The following is a 20,231-nucleotide window of genomic DNA, read 5'->3' as shown; positions in this document are numbered from 1 at the left end:
AGTCGCCATCTTGTATTGAGGTATCCCATAAATATGGTCGATTTTGAATTCTACAATTAATCCTTTCTGTATCGAAGCTCATTATGCTTCAGTCTTGGTGACCGGTTGACCACTTAGTGAGTCGCATCTTGATCGTATACATAACACTGGTAAGGTCTCCTGGTCGCTTACAGTGAGTCGTCCATACATTTCAATACGAATTATTTGGATATGTAACCGACGACGTCGCTATGGCGTCTCGGTGAGGTAGGGCTCTAAGAATCATATACTTGAACCTCCCTTATGAATCACTTTATCTCTTGATGAAAATCGCGGGAAAATTCGTTGGGTACTTTTTGAGTTTGACGAACAGACGTGGCGGAGATAAATATAGTGATTATTGGTTAGGAAGTTGTAAAATACTCTAAATGCCATGTCAACAAACTCAATTAAATGTTAAATTGACGTTAAGGAATTTTGTGAAAAAATTGAAGTAGGAAATGGCTCAAGCGTTCATTATCACAACGAAATAGCTATTTTCCTAGCAAGTGCGGAAAGTGATACTTTCCCGCAAGCGACGCAGTTGTCCCGAACGACGGGGAGCGGAATTCGGACAAGCAGTCAAGTGCGGGAAAGACACTTTACGCATGAGTTAGGAACATTATTTTTTCTACGAGCGTATAAACAAAAAAGTTTACCAACCCATTTTTCAAAAATTATTTTATTCCAACAAACATAATAATATACAAAATTTTAACCGAAAACTACTAATTATTATAAATATTAATATTGAAAACACAATTTGTTTCATTCTGTAGACTAGTAAGAATTGCCGGTCCAGTGGAGTTATTTGGTTTCAACTGGAAGGTAGATGACGTCGACGAGGATGGCATCGGTTGCAGGTCACATAAAGATGACGATGATGGTGACAGCAACGGTTTTAAGTCATTTGTAGTACAGAGAATTTCATTTGATAGTTTTTTCTTCTGATTCTCGGAGTCCTCCAAATAGCCCTCTGCGAAGGTAGTAGACTTCCAGCCAACGACGCGCTTTAGGTTGGTTATTTCTTCACCGGAGTCTGCTAGGAACGTTGCCGAAGAACGTCTGAAACTGTGTCCTGTATAACGTTCCAGATGCGTAAATATGCAGCAATCTCTGCCGGTATCTTACCAAAAGTGCTTACGCCAACGCATTGAACTGAGCATTTTCCATTCTTATAATGAATAAAAAATCGGCGGTGTGGAGTGGTAGGTGGTCGTAAATTTGTGTACTTTCATCATTTATTTCTTCAAATAAAACAAATGACCTTGACGAATGATTTTTGGAATCAGAAATTTTCACAACAATTAGGTTGCCTTTATCTTGAATGTCATCAACAGTGATATTTACAAGCTCGGATCTGCGGAGAGCGCCAGCCAGTGCAAAAATGATACTCACTTTAATCATCAGGTATACCTCATCATCGGGAGCTAGCATAACCCTGGATATATCTTCTTTGGTAAAAACTTGCGCTTTCTGTGCTCGAATATTTTTTTGTTTAAGAAACGACGTTAGCTTATGAAAGTTTCCTATATCCAAATTTTGTTTTATTTTTACTAAACTTCAAATCAAATAGCGAGACCATAATGTATTAGATTTCAAAACCTTACTTAGGTCTGAAAAATACGCCAGAAATACATCTTCCTTATAAGTTTTGGTCCCTTTCTCCTTACACCATGTAACAAAATGGTCGCAATGCTTTTCATACCTTATCTGGATTTGGCAGGTAACAGCTCGGAATTAGCTTCATTTGCAGCCTTCAAAATGGCTTCGGGAAGTTCTTCGACGGATGAATCTATTAATATTATTGTATCAGATTCGGTTTAATGTGGTTTAATTTAGAAGAAGATTTTACTTATTCGGTCACTTCCAAGACGTTTTGAACAACTTTGACATTTTAGTAACATTTACACGCCTGGGTTGTCATAGCAACTGATATCAAACCCGGGTGGTATGATAGTTGTTTTGTGACACTCCTTTGAAGAATGTATATGGTTATATGAAAAATATCTTTATTATTTTATATTTTCAAAAAATTAAAAATGCTACAAAAATAGTTATAACCTCCAAAGTAAAAAACTGTCTAATACATTCAAAAATTGCATAATTTTACTTTCCCGCACTAGTGCGGGAAAGTGACACTTTCAAAACTAAAATGCGTGCAGGAAAATGGGTTAAAACGCACGGTCATAGAAAAAATACTTATAGATGGAACGTACAAGAAAAAACAAAACCGTGAGTGAAAATTTATATATAATTCTAGTCACTTCGACGAAGAAAACTTCCTATATAGGGCTAGCAAAAAACTTCAAACAATTGTATGGAGAAAAAACTGGAAAAATTTTACCGACTATTGAAAGTCAAAAAGTAAGTCGATAATCTGAATAATATTTAACCATGTACAAGTTATTTTTTTTTTTTTTGGTAATTTTATTATATTTGCTTAACCAGTTGTATGATAACGCTTTTAAGGAGATAAATGACATTTTTTCACACGGAAACTCATTTTAGTACTAGGATTTTCGGCATCTTCATGAATGTACACAACGATTACCACTTATCAGAACGATTCTGGTAGACTAGGTTATGAACGTCCTCCCAAAATTCTAACTAAAAGATAATTACATATACGAATCAAATATTTTTAAATAAACGTCACTATTTGAGCACACTGTATGTTACTTCACAACAATTCTATAATATATTATGCTAAAGAAACCAGACCACAGCTGTATAATTTACTCTCGTGGAAAAGACAAATTAACAGGGAAATAATGAAAAATACTGAGAATTGCTACGTATTTCTAATTTTTTAATAACATTATTCGTTAATATAAACTTGAAATTTGTTATTTAAGCTAACGTAATAGATAAATATACAACACAAAAGGGTGACTTTATAGCTCAAGCGATGAGGTCAAATAATATTAGGTTAAGTCAGTTTATAATTGATGACAGCTGACATTTTATTTACCGCGAAACTATACAATTTGATTGGTTGTTTAAATAAAAAAGTAGTAAAGAAAATAAAATAAAAATGAATAAACGAAAAAATACTTTACCGCAAACTGCATTCAAAAAACTAAAGTATGTATTCATTACAATAAATTATCCGACAAAGTAATATAAAGTAAGTGGTTTTTAGATCCGATAATTTCTTGAGGCCACCAGTACCCCAAAAGCGATACACTTATATTTCAAGAACTAGAATTGGACCACTACACCGCTAACGTTTATCCTGGTATGCCAAGACCTCAAACAGGCAAAGTTCCGATTATACGTTTATTTGAAGTCAACCAAACTGGTAATAGCGTTTGCTGTCATGTCCACGGCTTCTCTCCGTATTTTTACGTTAATATGCCAAATAATTTTCCCCAGAACGAATTATTTACTTTCAAGAATAAACTAAATAATGCTGTCATGCTTGATTCAATGAGTCCTAAAGGTACCCATAATTTTTTCAATTTATAAAGTTGTTTGTGTTCTTGAGAAATGGTATCAAGAATTTATGTTAATTTAAATATATAGATTATCCGAAAGGTTTTTAATTTTTTGAGTGATTCATATTATAAATGTGTATTCTAGAAATCAGGAGATGAATTCGTATTTTTGATATTTTGGGTGAGTTAGTGTATCGTAATTAATTAAATATAGATATTAGTATGTATTAGATAGTGCCCCTATATGTTCAGGCTATTTTGTCTGTGTTCAGTTGTTGTGCAATTTTGACAATTAATTTAAAAAAATATAGAGTCAATGTCTTTGAGTTGTCAGAAAACAGCCAGCATTTTATTTTTTTTTTATTTAAGTTTATTGTAGTTTTTCCATTGCAAGGACTAACATAACCAATAGGTTATGGGCCCAGAACGTTGTAAGAAGAATTAGTAATATTTCGTGACTGAAATCAGTCGAGAAAAATTTAGCGTTTTAATGACAAGGTCAAAAGAGAAGAGTCTCGAAGAATTTAGAAAAATGACTACAAATACGACTATACTAGAAGCTAACAATTTTAGCAACTGGCTGTTTAGGATCAAAATATTATGCCGAAAAGATAGGTGTTTAGAGGCAATAGATGGTAATCTGCCAGACTCAACAACAAGTAGAAAAGAGAAGGATGAATGGGAGTGTAAAGATGCAAAAGCTGTCAATTAATATTCCAGGTATATCAGATAAGCATTTAGATATTATTAAAGAATGCATAACGACCAAAGAACAAATTGAGGCACTTGAAAATGTGTTTGTAAGGACAAGTTTTTTGACTAAGATGGCGTTATGGAGAAAGTTATTAACTATGAAAAATGAGGAATTTGAAAAAATGGATGACCTATTTTTAAAATTTGATACAATTATAAGAGATCTCAAAGATACGGGATCTATATTAAATGAAGGAGATAAAGTATGTCTTTTATTGTTTGCTTTACCGCCAAAATACAATAATATAGCCACTGTTTTGGAAACAATAAAAAATGTTAGGTTAGATCTCGTTAAAGCTAGACTGTTAGATGAAGAACTTAAAAATAATTCACAGTCGGACACTACAGAATCTAGTTTTAAAGCTTCAAATGGGTGCTATAAATGTGGAAGCCAAGAACACTGGTTTTCACAATGTCCTAAGCGAGATTGAGGTAGAGGTGGTTATAGAGGACGTAGAAGAGGAAGAATAAGAAATAGAGGAAGAGATAGATCATATACTCAAAATTCAGGGCAAGCTAACGTTGGAAAAGAAGAAGAGGAAGAAGTGTAGCTGTATGCAGCAAATTCATGTTCTGAAACAAATGGAAAAATGACAATGATTTTGGTTAGGTTAATATAAAAAAGCTAGACATGCCCGTAACCATTCATATTGCAAACGGTGACATTTTACAAGCAAATAAAATAGGAACTCTGAAAACAGAAACTCAAGGACAAAAGTTTTGTTTGGAAGGATTGATCCTTAAAAATATGAAATATAATTTGTTATCACTTTCGAAAATTACCTCAATGGGTCATACAATAGAAAGAGAAAAGATGATTGTACAAGGTAAAAATTTGCATATAAAATGTAAAAATAAGAATAGTCTATATGTGTTGATACTTGACAAAATAAGACATGAAGATGAAAAATGTAATGTTATATTAAATGAAGGCACAGAAGACTGGGTCATGCTGGAAAAGATGTTTTAATTCAGTTAGGATTACCAGCAGAAAAAAAAGTTGCTTTAAATGTATGGAAGGTAAAGGTACAAGATGCCCATTTACTGATAAAGAAAGAAAATCAACCAAAATTGGCGAATTGATCCACAGCGATGTTTGTGGTCCAATGAACTCTACCGCTTTTGATGGATCGCGATATTTTCATACCATTATCGATGATTATTCGCATTTTGTTGTAGTTAAAACTCTCAAAACAAAAAATGAAACTGATAAAAATTTAAAAGATTACATAGTAGAATTGGAAAGGCAAAAAGAAGTAAATGTTAAAGCGATTAGATTAGATAACGGTGGTAAATTTATAACAAATAGATTTTGAGAATCCTGCAAGAAGAAAGGGATTATTTTGTAGTATACAATGCCACATACACCGCAGCAAAACGGAACCGCCGAAAGAATGAATAGAACTCTATTAGACAAAATTAGAACAAATATAATAGGTTCCGGTATACCTAAAGTATTGTGGTGCGAGGCTCTTAAGGCTTCAAGTTATGAATTAAATCGCCTGCCATCTAAAGTATTACCCAGAGGACACCATCGAAAATATGGAATAAAAGAAATGATAAGTAAGTACCGTTTTGCGATTCCGCCGCCGCAACCCCAAGGTCGGCGTTCCGCACATGCGCGCTGGTTACCTACATCTCTTGTCTACGCACTGATGCCATTACAGTCTGATTCTTCATTATGTACGTTGTTTACTGAGTGTTTAAGATGCCTCCGACAATCGTGAGTCCCGCCGATTGTGAAGTATGGGCTGTTATACGAATTCTTAGTGCTAAAGGCGTAAAACCGATCGATATTCATCGTGAGATCTGTGAAGTTTACGGAAAAAACATTATGAGTGATCATCACCCAAAAAAGTGAAGTGAGAGATTGAGATTTTTCATTTTTCCCTTTCTTGGAAATAGAAGAGACCATTGTACCCTCCTGTCTAAAAGCATAAATGCTCGACTTTTCTTTGCGATACTACAAACTTTTCATCTCTGGAGGAATTTGCCATTTATTTTTTTTTTAATGTATCTACAAATGATAATTTAGTATCTGCTAAATCCTTTAGCAAAGAAACGTCACTAAACCAATTATCAGCGGTGACATTACGACCTGTATTGATAATCGGTGAAATTAGTCGTTTTACAACATCTGTTGTTTTATTACTCAGTACAAATGGTCTTTGTGGTTGTGCACCTGCATATATCTCCAACTCAATCACTGTTCGATAGACCGTAGAAAGTTAGGAGCATAGCGCAAAGCTCGTCCCACCACCCTCACTCATGCAACGCGTCTAATGATTTTTATATTGCCGAAAAGTTATGTTTTATATGTTTATGTTTCTAAATGTTCTTGATTTTAGGTCTCTTAATTATAAATATAAATTAATTTTTCCTTAGTCCTTGTCATCTCAAATATGTAGCAGTAATCAATTAAATTATTTGTAGTTTTATTACAATATAGGGCTATAAATTTTATTTGATGTTTTTAGTAATTTATGAAGGATAGATGATGTTTCGCCTTTAATTCTCTTTATCATATTTTGATAAAAGAGACCTAAAATCAAGAACCATATAGTAAACTTTTTTATTAGTAGCTTTATGAAAAAAATTATTCTTTATAACAAGTTCTGCATGGTCCAAAAGTTAAAATGCAACCATCAGGTAAAAATTTTTCAGCAGTATACGAGGTTCGTCAAAAAATTTGTATTTTGTGTAAGAGTAAAGTATATTTATTTTTCACAATTTCATAAAAATATTATAAAGTAAAGTTGTTTTGAATTAATAGGACCATATTTAAATATGCAATTACAGCAAATTATTATGAACATTCAGGTTTTGTGATTATTTTCTAATCATTCCGTATCAATTATTCTGGATGGATACGATTTACCTCTCTCACCTGTTAAAAATGTGTTAACCTATCTATTTATAATAGTTTTTGAACAACCTTGCAATTTACATATGTAGTGAATGAATAATAATTATTTATTGTAGAAATTGAAAATCCATATAAAGAATATTTATTAAACAGAAACAAACATAATTAAATTCTACATCTTAGACGTATCCACCTTCTCTTTGCAAACATTTAATTGTTATTTTGTCATCCCTTGTATTACTTTCTGTATCATATTTCGAGTAATTTTTAGCCATTCTTCAGAAATAATCCTCTCCAAATGGTCTACCATATATATACCATAAACCTTCTGTTTCAAGTAATCCCATAAGACAAGTCAAGGGGAGTCAAATCAGCAGACCTAGGAGACCAAAAAAATTTTTTACAGACCACACTATACTATAGTTTTAAAAGAATATTGGTTCCGAGTTTTTATTAAAAGGTTTGGATTACTGTTAGACCACCAGCGACAATTTTGTGATAAGATGGTTCCGTTTGAAGAAAATGTTGCCCCATTGGAAAATATTATAGTTCTTGTAAGAAACGGGACTTCATTCAACTTTCCTTGGATCAGAGCGCAGAATTCAAAACGAATATCGTAATCCCTTGGTAGTAACGTGTGTACAAATTTTGGTTTGTATGCATGATATGTTTATAAAATTTCAAAATATTTGGCACTGTATCTTTTTTTACTGAAGTAGTTGGAATTGCCGAAGCCCTTTTTCTTAATGACATTTTTGGGTCTTCTACGACAGAAAGCATCACTTCAAATTCAGTGTCTTCATTCGCAACCCGTTTATTCTAAAATTTATTTTCTATATTTCTATAGCTTTAAATTTATTAAAAATTTTTGTAACTGTTGAATGCCTAATTCTTCTATGCGGATACCTATTATTAAAAATATTCACGGCCTCTCTATGTGTTTTGTAATTGTCTCCTTCAATTAACACAAACTCTATTTTTTCTTCACGGTTTAGTAAATTTGCCATTTTTATTGTAATGTTATAAACAACAACTCAATCTGACATTCACTGTCACATACTTCATGTTAGGGCATTCTAAATTGCGTTAAATTTTATCCCGCCAGAATAATTAATACGGAATAACCTACGAAATAACCACAAAACTTGAATTTTCATAGTAAACGGCTGTAATTGCATATTTGAATATAACTTTGATTCTTGAGTTTTTATTTTCTTAGACTTATAGACAAGTCGAAACGGCAATTTTATCTATCTTTCAAAAATTATTTAAAAAAACTAATTTTGAAATAGAAGAGACCTAAAATCAAGAAGATTTAGAAACATAAAAATAAATTCTTTAATTTATTATTTCTTTGACCTTTTATATATGTCTATTCTACTAAATGTTTTATTTTTTTTTTATTATAGATTTATTGTGGCTTCAACTTTAAATGTTATTAATGACATTATACAGTTGAGTGTCTTTTAGATATTTGATTAAGTTTGTGGTATTACAATTATTGTTAAGTAGAGAAATTATGCTGTTAAGAAAGTTGTTAGTTAGTCTTTCGTTTTTGTACTTTTGACAGCTGAACAATAAGTGTTTCACGTTTTGATTGTCGTTACAAGTTTCACATATTGGTGGCTTTTCTCAGTTAAATAGATATGAGTGTGTCATTTTAGTATGCCCCAGACGATCGATTTTTATTTGGACCGTACGTGTTTTTCCTTTTTTTCCATGGTTGAAGGATGGTTTTATAGAATTTAATATCGACTGCGATCTGTTTCACTTACTTCGCCACTTGCACTGAACCTTTGTTTTGATTGTCCCTTTATATTCGTTTGCTATTACTTCGCGTACAATTGTTGCTTCGTTTTTTTCTACTGCTTCTTTGGCACATTTGCTTTTGCGTTTCTTGGATGCAGGTGTGTGATGGGACCCAAATAATTGATACATTTGCCTTGGATTGGTGGAATAGGTGTAATTTGGTTTCAATGAGGATACCTATTGGGTGTTTGGAAAAAAAATGCTGAATGGTTTATATTCAGCTCATAGCGTCTGTAATTATGGCTGTTATATTGTATTGATTTTTTCTAGCGATGATTAGGGCCTATAATATGGCATAGAGCTCTCCAGTATGAACATTATTATGTGAGGATGCCATTAAGTGTTTTAGATGTATCACTATATAGAAAATGGTATTCTTTAAAACATACTTCCATAAGAGTACGGAACGATTGTGTATTAGTGTTATTAGTCTTCTTTTTTTAAAGGAGTTTATGTTGACGTTGATGATGGGAATGGAGATTGTCCAAGGGAGAGATATTTATGTTGATTGGAAAGAAATCTGGTAATTCAAGTGCTAGGGTGTTTGTATATTGGCGAATTCTTTCATACAACGGAATAGTTGTTTGTTAGCTTCAAATAAGTGTTTAAAGAGATCTATGTTGATTTTTTGATTAACAGGGCTATTTTTATTTGACAGGACTTGCATAGTTCATACTTAGTTGGATTCTTCGGAGTCGGAGGGGTGATACTCCGGAAAGACCATAAAGGTTTTCAATCGGTGTTGTTCGAAATGCACAAGTAACGATTCTTAGAGCGGTGCTTTGCAATGTGTTAAATTGTTTATTATATGTTTTCTCATATGATGCATAGACGATGAAGCCGTAGTAGATTCTTAATCTTACGAGTGTTTTATATAGATTTATCAGACACCAAAAATCAGCGCCCCAATTATGGCATGCAAGTGTTTTTAATAAATTAATGCCGTTTTGGCACTTTCTTAAGGGGATTTATATGTTGTTTCAATGTAAGTTTATTATCGAAGAAACTTAATATTTTCCACAAACTCTTTGACCTTTCAAGGTTAGTACGGGCATTTTTTGTATGTATTTTCTGGAGAAGTTAATACACTTTGTTTTGGTTTCAGAGAATTTCAATCAGATAATTGGCTGTGCATCTGTTTTGGCGAAATCTTTGTTCTGGTGTCAATAAATATATGCTACTTCTGCCATTTTGTATATCAGTGATTAACTTGCAAACTAGTAGACGGATTTCAACTAGGTTTAAAACAATCGAAAAATTGAATCGGAAAAAAGATTTTGATATATCATATGTTGAGGTTGGGTGGAATATTTCGAGATTAATCACATATTATGAAATATATATGCTACTTCTGCCATTTTGTATATCAGTGATTAACTAGTAGACGGATTTCCACAAGGTTTGAACCAATTGAGAGATTGAATTGAAAGGAAGATTTTGATGTATCACATGTTGAGGTTAGGTTGAATACTGCGAGATTCAACACATATTTAATATGAAAGATATATGCTACTTCTGCTATTTTGTATATCAGTGATTAACTCGTCTCAATCTAGTAGACGGATTTCCACATAGTTTGAGCCAATTGAAATATTGCATCAAATGGAAGATTTTAATATATCATATGTTGAGCTTGGTTGGAAGGAAAATAGTAACGTCAAGTGGCGAGAGTTTTGAGGTGAGCTGCAGGGACCAGCAGGGGTCCATATTGGGTCCAATATTGTGGAATCTATTTTATGATACTGTGCTGAGACAGGAAATGGACAAAGGTGTACACTTTATAGCATATGCTGACAATCTGGCTATAGTGGTCAAAGCCAGGAACCGGGCACAGTTAGAAGACAAAGCGCAGTACGCAGCCCAACGGGTTCTTAGTACCCTGGAAAGAATGGAAGTAAAAGTAATACCAAAGAAAACCGAGAGGGAGGAAATGGAGTGGAAAGTAATAACAAAAGGAGAGGAAATTAGATGTGGAGGAAGCGTAACGGGAGGGGGGGAGTCGCTATTTAAAAAACTGGCGATAAAAAATTTTCAGATGTTCTAAAAAATATAAAGAATGTAGTGAATGTGGAAAAGATAGGGGTTAAAGTGGAATCCGCCCGGAAGACGGGAGGGGGTGACCTCCTGGTGAAAGTCAGGGGTCAAGGTGCAGCCGAAAGACTGAGAGAAGAAATAAGTAGTAGGGTCGACACAAAGATGGACATGACGGTGAGGAGAAAGGAAGCAGTCTTCACCGTCATGGAGGTAGACCCTTCGATCACTCCCTCGGAGTTAAAGGAGGCCGTCTGTGAGTGGACGGGTATATAAAGTGAAGAAGTAGAAGTAAAAGGGATAAGGGAGAGCAGGGGAGGCGGACAGACGGCCACCCTAGCAGTCAGAGAAGAGAAGGCAGCTGGCCTTAGAACAACCCAAAGAATTAAGGTAAACTGGCAGTATTGTACTGTAAAAGAGAGGTTCACCCCCCTCCGATGTTATCGATGTCTAGAGTATGGCCACAGCACCTACCAGTGCAAAGGTAGAGATCGGAGTAGGTGCTGTTTTAACTGCCTTAAGGAGGGGAACCGGGCACAAGAGTGTGGTGCCTCTCTTGTGAATAAAAAGGCCACAGGACGGACACGATGGCGTGCTCTAAATATAGAAACGCCATCTTTGGTAAATAGTGACTGGGGATTAAAATTAGATTGTATTTAAGCATCGACATGCCTTTTAGGTTAAAATAAAAATGGCCTATAGCAAGACCGGCATCAGGGTTTTGCAGATTAACGTGGGAAGGGCCAAAATATCTCATGACCTAACCCACGCTAAAGCTGCACAACTCGAAGCGGACCTTCTCATCGTATCAGAACTTAACAAAAAACTGACTGGGGGGTAGGGTGGTTGGGTACAAGAAAAAAGAAAGGACATGGCGGTATTCTTCAGGAACATGGATATTGGGGTGAGGAACATTCAAAGAGGGGCGGGCTACGTCGTGGTCGAGCTTGTCTGCGAGATCACGATAGTGGCCTGCTACATATCCCCTAATATCTCTGGGATAGTCTATAGAAAGATGGTGAAACAAGTGATGAATACCGTCACTGGTAAAAAGAATTTCTTGATCGTCGGGGATATTAATGCGAAATCGTCTCAGTGGGGATCGCCTTACAATGATGAGAGGGGTGACCTCTGGGACGACTGGATGGCCCAAATGAATATTATAGCAATAAATAACAAAAAACCTACATTTGTAAGTGGCGCTAGCAGGAGTCACATCGATGTGACTCTTGCTAGTTAGGGATCATCCAGAAAAATCGTAAATTGAGATGTCCTGGACGATCAAATATTTGCCTACCACAGATTCATCACCTTTGAGATTAAAACTAAAACAAATAAAATGAATAAAAATAAAAATGGAAAGAAAAAATATATAAATAAAAATGAAATAAAAGAACAAATCAAAAATATAAATATAGAAAAGGTGGTGAATTATAAAACCCTTCTGTTAGCACTTAAGGAAATGAAAGGAAAAACAAAACACAAAAAAACAATAGACAAATGCCTTATTGGTGGAACGATGAGATAGAGAAGGTACGAGAAGATTGCCTCCTTGCCCGGAGGACATACACAAGAAGCAGGGGCGAAGAAGGATACAAAGACATATACAAGCAAAAGAAAAAAACTCTGGGCAAGTTAATGAAAAACGAAAAGAGGAAAAGATGTTAGGATCTTGAAAGGGACATATGGGGCGACGCATATAAAATAAAGATGTAAGCACTGAAGGCTGTCGCCCCATACAACTTGGATGAAGAGCAGCGGCTAGAGGCCGCGTCGCTACTCTTCCCTAAAAAAAGGAAAACTTCCATAAAGAAAGCGACGTGGCTGTGCCAAAATTTAAGACGGAAGAGATCCTGGCCGCTGCCGAAGACATCAAACAGGGTAAAGCCCCCGGCCCTGATGGCCTGCCACCAGAGGCATTTAAAACCCTGATCACAACGAGGTCTGACATTATTACATCCGTCTTTAACGAACTACTGTACAGGCAAGAGTTTCCCAAGGAACTAAAAATAGCAAACCTGGTGTTATTGCTTAAGCCTGGGAAACCCCCCGATTCACCGACCTCATATAGGCCGGTATGCTTGTTAGACTGTCTGGGAGAATATTATGAAATTCTAATAAAAAAAAGATTGGAAAAATTTCTGGACAGCAGAGCAGCTCTATCGGATCAGCAGTATGGCTTCTGCAAGGGTCGTTCAGCAGTGGACGCCGCAAAGTGGGTACACGATGCGGCGAAAGCTTCAAGAAGAAGATGGGTGGTCCTTGTAATGGTTGATATAAAAAACGCGTTTAATTCAGCCAACTGGGGCCTCATAATAAAAAAACTAAATGAAATGGAGGCCCTAGGATATTTGGTTAATGTCATAAAGGAGAAGGCAGCAAATACCTCAAGGGTCGGTATTAGGACCGACCCTTTGGAATATACTGTATGACAGGGTACTCCGATTAGAGCTAAAGGGCGGCGCCAGATCGATCGCATACGCTGACGAACTAGCTATATTAGCGGAAAGCGATATGAATTGGGGCATCGTAGTATGTATAGTAAAAGAAAATATGATAAGAATAAAAAGCTGGATAGAGCAGATGGACCTGCAAATAGCAGTAGAAAAGGCGGAAATAATAGTGCTAAGAGAACCTAGAGAATTCCGGGATCGAATCCAATTCGATCTCGGAGGCGGCCAACTTGTTAAATCCCAAAAAACAGTAAAATACCTGGGCGTAACCTTCGATCTTCTGAAGCACATAGAAGCAGCGGTAAGGAAAGCAGAGGAAAGAACTTCCGCCCTATAAAGGATGCTACCTAACATAGGTGGCCCCCAAAGGAGGAGGGTATTATTAGAAAACATTCATTCCGTCATCCTCTACGAGGCACCGGTATGGGCGGAAATTATGAAAATACAAAAATATAAAAAAATCTATACGTCAGCACAACGAAAACCGCTGCTTCGGATCTGCAGCGCATATAGAACGGTCTCTGCAATAGCGCTGCAGACAATAGCTGGAGTGATACCCATACACATAATGGTGGACAAGAGGGTCAGAATCTACAATAGAGTCCAAGCTGATAGAGATAATACAGACAAAATAATAAAAGAAGAAAGAGAAGTCAGCTTGGACAAATGGCAGCGAGAGTAGAGAGAAGAGGGTGCCAAAGCAGTGTGGACAAAGGCACTAATACCGGATGTGACGGAGTGGTACAAATGCGCACACTGCAGAACGAATTATTATTTCACGCAATTTTTAACGCGGCATGGATCCTTCAGAAAATATACATACGGGATAAAAAAAACAAGAGATGACCTATGCCCCACCTGCGGTGTGACGGAGGACCCCCGTCACGTGGTGACGGAGTGTCGAGTTCACCGGCAACAACAAAAAGAACTAAAAAAGATAATAGGAAGTAGTGGCATCCTGAGGTGTAGAAGTATTATGATCGCTGCCATTAGAGAAAAGAAGGTTTACGATAAGGTTGTAGATATTGTTACGGGAATAATAAGAGCCAAAGAAGAAAAAGAAATAAGGCGTGACGATTTTTAATATGTAGTAGTAGTAGTAGTAGTAGTGAAGTTGTTGTTGTTGTTGTGTGACCTCTTAACTTATTTATTTTATTAATTTTATCTATACACGTTTTTAAATTTTTAATTAAATGCCTATACACTAATTTTAAATTTTTAGATATACAACTTAGATTTAGAGAACAGTTTTATATATACAATATTAAAATATACAACAAATTTTAACGTAGAATAATATTAGGATAAGTTTAATTTACACTTAAATTATTTAAAGATAGGATAAGATTTTTATATATACACAAATTTTAAAGTAGGATTAAGCATAGGTTTAGGGTTTTTATTTATACAATTTATTAACATATACAACAAATTTTAACGTAGCATAAGATTAGGATAAGTTTTATTTATACTTGAATTATTTAAAAGTAGGATAAGTTTTTTATATATACAAAATTTTAAAGTAGGGTTAAGCATAGATTTATACTCAATTCTTTTTTTAAAAAAATAATAGAATAAGCATAGGCGTAAGTTTTATTAGGATAAGCTTTTTTATCTATACAATTTTTTAGGTTGTAAGTGTGTAGTTTCTAGGTATTTATTATGTTACATGTTATTATTTATTATGTGCTGTACCTTGTGTCGTCGGTTTTTTTTTTAACTTACAGACTTACAATACAGGAAGAAAGAAAAGGAGTTTAGAGTAAAGCCGACGCATGTGACGCGATGTTCGCTAAGAACTGTTCCACATGCGTCGGTGGAGAAGAGGGTGGGTTTTTAGTTGGTAGGCGCCCGGCTAACGGGTGAATCTAGCACACCTGGGACACCTTTCCAGGCGTCTTTTGAAGATTTTCCCACCCACACCAAAAAAAAGGTTCCCGGGTGGGTTGCTGATCCCATACCGGGTGCCTCCCCAGGTGGTGGATAGGGGAACGTCCCCCAGAAATGTGGGGTACCGGTAAAACCGGGGCGAACCAAAATCAGCATGTATGCGACGAATCCTTATTTTAAAGGCGGCATTCCAAAGTGTAGATAGAGCACATTACTGTAATGAACGTAATCTACCTAGAGAAGGACACTCGAACAAACCAAAACCACAAAAAAACAATCATGGATAGGTCGGTCCTTGAAACCCCAGGAGGGTACCACTCTATGTGGAAAATCCCTCCCTGCTACGAAAGGCTGCCCCTAGGATTCTGGGGGACACAAACCCGATTACATGTTCTACCAAATTCTAAGAAAGAATGAGAGCAAAAAGATGCTCTACACCAGCTATAATCGATTTGGTATGGGATGAAGAAATTAGAGAGAGCAAAAGCAAAGATACTGAAATGAACACCCAGGAAACCCGGAAAGAGGAGAAAGTAACACGGCCCAGTGCATCAAACAAATTTAAAAATATTTTTAAGCAGCAAAGAAGCAAATCTACTTCGGAGACTCCTAACCTAAAAAGAAAAGTTGAGGATACTTCCATGGCAGAAGCAGAAGATCCTTATAAAAAGAGGGAAAGCCCCAAAGATTTTGTACTCATGGAAGCATTGGATGCAATATCCAAGTCAGGAAAAGATCTAGAATGCAGAATAGAGCAAAACACGAGGAGAGGAATAAAAGAAATATCACTTAAATTAAGGAAACAGATCGAAGTTCTGAATAGGCGCTCAATAAGAGGTTGGATAGAAACTCATAGATTTGAACACATAGACAAAATGTTAATCGAAAAGGAAACACAAACAGACTCAACTAATAAACATGAAAAATCAACGCACGCATACGATAACGAAGTTAAAGTGAATCTAAAAAAACAGATAACTATCAGGATTGGAAGGAGCAAGCTAAGCTCAAATGGGCAGAGGAGACTTACACTAACACAGAGGTTAACATAGGCACACCCCTCACAACAAAAGACCATATAACTAAAGTGGTACTTGTCGGTCCAGAAGATCCTGCCATGACAAAAGGTATCCAAAACCAATACAGAGAAAAGGATCCACAACTATCTGAAATTCCAGAAGCCTTCGGAGTGTTGGAAAATACATACACAATCAAAACACCCAAAGGAAGACAGGACATAACAAAAAAGGTAATTAAAATTACCCACAACAGAAGTGAGGAATACATATTTGAAAAGATGAGAGAATTGAAAAATGAAACTTCGAATGACAAATTGGTGGCAATACATAATATAGATGAACTAGGGACCGAGAAACTTAGGAAATTAATCGAAGGAGTATTCCATGAAGAAGGAACCCAAGTAACTATATACACCACCAATTATAATAAAGCCAAAAAAGACCGAGAAAAAAGGACATATGCTATCATCGTGGAACACGGAGAAAAGGGATACAACGAGCTGCTGGAAGATGTTAAGGAACGACTAGAAAACAACGAAACAGATAAAGGCATAAGGGGAATCAGGAGCACAAAAGATGGACAGCTCTTAATTACAACGGAGAAAAATGAAAATCATTAAACGAAATCTAAAAAGCTCTTCGAGACCCAACGAATCCCGCAATTAATAAATCGTGGAAATTGATCGAAAGCTCAAGTACAGAAACTCTACACATAAAAGGCTTGGATTCCTTAATAAAAAAGAAGATGTAATAAAAAGCCTAAAAGATTATGTGGAAGATATGGAAAATAAGATGTAAAACTGAGCGAGCTTAGGCCGATGGCAAATAATACTCAAGCCATCACGTTTACTATAAACCAAGCAGACGCGAACAAATTGCTGGAAAATGGAAATATAAAAATTGGGCTAATAAGGTGTCATATAGAGAAACGAATCAACGTGACCAGATGCAGGATATGCTGGCAATACGATCATAAGGCGGAAAACTGCAATGCTAGCACAGACTGATCTAAAAGCTGCTTTAAATGCGGCGAAACCGGGCATTCCGCAAAAGACTACGATAACAGGGACTTTTGTCCTTTGTGACAAGAGGAACACAGAGCCGGGAATAACAAATTCAAGAATTTTAGGAAAGCATTGTCACTAGCTAGAAATTCCGAAAGGAAAAGACTGTACACTCAACATTCAAGATCCTACAAATAAACGCTGACCGCTCCTGGAGAGCCCACAATATGGCCTTCATGGTATCCTGCGAAAAAAATGTTGATATTATTATTGCAACTGAGCCAAACATCAAAATCATCAAGATGGCGGGGTGGATAGCGGACGCAAACAACGCCGTGGCACTATATTTTCGAAACAAGAAAACGAAAGTTAAGAATATAGCGAAGAATATAGTCTCGGCGACACTTGAAAATTTCACCATTTTCGGATGCTATATATCACCCAATGTCAGCCTTGAGATATTCGAAGAGTATAGAGAACCTCAGCGAATTAATTGCATTAGAAAACAGAGAAGCGGTAGTAGCAGGAAACTTCAATTCCAAGGCACCTTAATGGTGCTCCCCTATAAATGATCGGAGAGGGCAAATACTGTCAGAAGCCTGCGCCAGGGTTAAATTAACCGTCGCAAACGTAGGTAATAGCCCAACCTTTATAAGAAGACAGACTAGCTCCTTTATAGATATAACGTTCCTATCCAAGAACCAATATAGACGTATGAAATCGTGGAAAGTACTGGATAACGAACCGCTTAGTCCTCATAGACATATACTCTTCGAGCTCAGCGAAAGCCAAATAAAAAGGCAAACAATAAAAAATAAAGTGAGATTTAACAAAGAGGCTTACAGAAGGATCATACTTACGGAACTGGGCAACATAGAAACAAACGACCTTGATTCAATGGGTCTAACAGAATTAATAAAGAAAAGTTATAGCCCGGGTGGCCCCGTACTCTCATTGTATTTCGGGAAGCTATGAGAGTACGAGACCAGTTTCGAGTGGTCTCGTACTCTCATTGTATTCCAGTGGTACCGTACTCTCATTGTATTTCAGTGGCCCTATATTCTCCTTATATTTCGGGGCAGCTGGTTGGCCCCGAGTTCTTGGTAAATTTACCTTCTGGTAAATTTTACAAGAAGTGAAAAATTGTAAAAAAACGAGATAGAGAGACGGACAGGCTGGGATTCGAACTCGTGTCGTTAGGATTGCGATGCCGAAGCGTTGTCTGCTGCACCGTAGCGAACATGTAAGATAATGTGTAAAGTGGGTATAGAAGCGTGTGTGTGTGAGTCAATGGATAGGTGGCGTGCGGGGGATAGTCTGGGATGCGGGGGCTCGATGAAAAAGATTAGATCCATGGCTGATTTTTTTTTTCATGAATATTTGTAAAAAATTAGTTGTTATTTGAATTATATTTTGTTGAAGGTTATAATCAATAAAGAATAATTATCTTATCTACACTACCGTCAAAAATATTCGATTTATTTTTGGAGGTCGCTCATCTGTGTTTACAATGACATGTAGAATTTTAAAAACTTTCTCAATTTTTTTATATTATTTATTTGAGCAAAAATAAGTTACAATGGTAATATGAGAGAGTACGAGACCAATTTCGAGTGGCCCCGTACTCTCATTGTATAAGCCTTATATCGATGAAATTAATGTGGGGTCATACTCATTAGTATATAGCGAACATTTATGATGTGTAAAGCGGGTATAGAAGCGTGTGTGTGAGTCAGTGGATAGGTGGCGTGCGGGGGCTCGATGAAAAAAAAATTAGATCCATGGTTGATATTTTTTTTTCATGAATAATTGTAAAAAATTAGTTGTTATTTGATGAAGCGGAGCCACGAGGACGTATCTTCAACGAAGAGGGGAGGAGTCATATAGAGACAATTAGATAAGTCAATATAATTGAGTGATAACAGTGCAGTTCATACACCTTATTTTCTTATAACGAAACTTGATCATAATTTTCTAACGTTATCAGCAAACATGCGTAGAAACATCCTGTTAACAAATATCAACTATTTCTTTTATATTTAATTGTATTCAGCATTTCTAGTTTTCTCATAAAACCTGAGAATATTTTTAATGTTATCAGCAGACATATGTAGCCATCCTGTAATTATAATAACAATCATTTTGTTACACTTCATTGTATTCAGCATTTTTCATTTTTATTGAATGTTTGTTAATTCATTGATACAGTTAGTCTTCATTCTATCACCTATTGTTGTAGTCATCGAGTTAATAAAGTATTTTTAAAAAAGTAAATGTTTACTTTTAAAATATTAATGACGTGTACTAAGCATCATTCGTTGTTCTATCGTTGGTTGAATATCAAGTGATTTTACGTATGATATTCGAGGTAAGTTAATGAGAAATGGATAAAACATTTACATAACACTATTAGAATTTGCAATAGAGCTTTGCGTGAAATGCCTTTGTCGATTGGAACGCGAAGAAATCTATCTACCAATATTAGACATTTAAAACGTTGTCGTGTATTAATGAAGCGAATAGGTGAATCTAAAAAGGGGTATGGGTTGAAAAATAGTAACCGAAGTGAAAGGATTAGGTGGGAAAATATAGCTTCAGCTTTTGAGAGTCGAATTTTGACTGGTGTGATAATTAATTTAAAACATACAAATTTGGATAATTTTTTTGAGGATTGCTTTAAAACTATTAATTTCAAATTGAATTTTATTTTAAAAAGATATTTATCTTTAAAAGTTAATGTACCGTTTTGCGGGGAATTTATAAAAAGTCCTTCGGAAAAAGACTTTAAATATTTTAGCTCAAAAAATGCAAGAATGATAATAAGAAGGAATGGTTCCAAAATGTAGTAGAAAATTTATTGGAGAAATTATCGGAATTTTCTGAAAGCGGATCAGGTTGGGGTTTAAGTAAAATAATATCTTTAGAAGTTAATTTGAACAAATATGAAA

General features: G+C 35.6%; 1 protein-coding gene across 5 annotated transcripts in view; it reads left to right on the top strand.

The window, feature by feature from the left end:
• The window catches only part of LOC130892792 (uncharacterized), a 117,779-nt gene that overhangs the window by 61,959 nt on the left and 35,589 nt on the right, over nucleotides 1-20,231 (top strand). The window lies entirely within an intron of this gene.

Source organism: Diorhabda carinulata, chromosome 4, assembly GCF_026250575.1.
Source record: "Diorhabda carinulata isolate Delta chromosome 4, icDioCari1.1, whole genome shotgun sequence".
NCBI lineage: Eukaryota > Metazoa > Arthropoda > Insecta > Coleoptera > Chrysomelidae > Diorhabda > Diorhabda carinulata.
The sequence above is the reverse complement of the archived record's forward strand: the minus strand, read 5'-3'. Positions and strand labels throughout refer to the sequence as shown.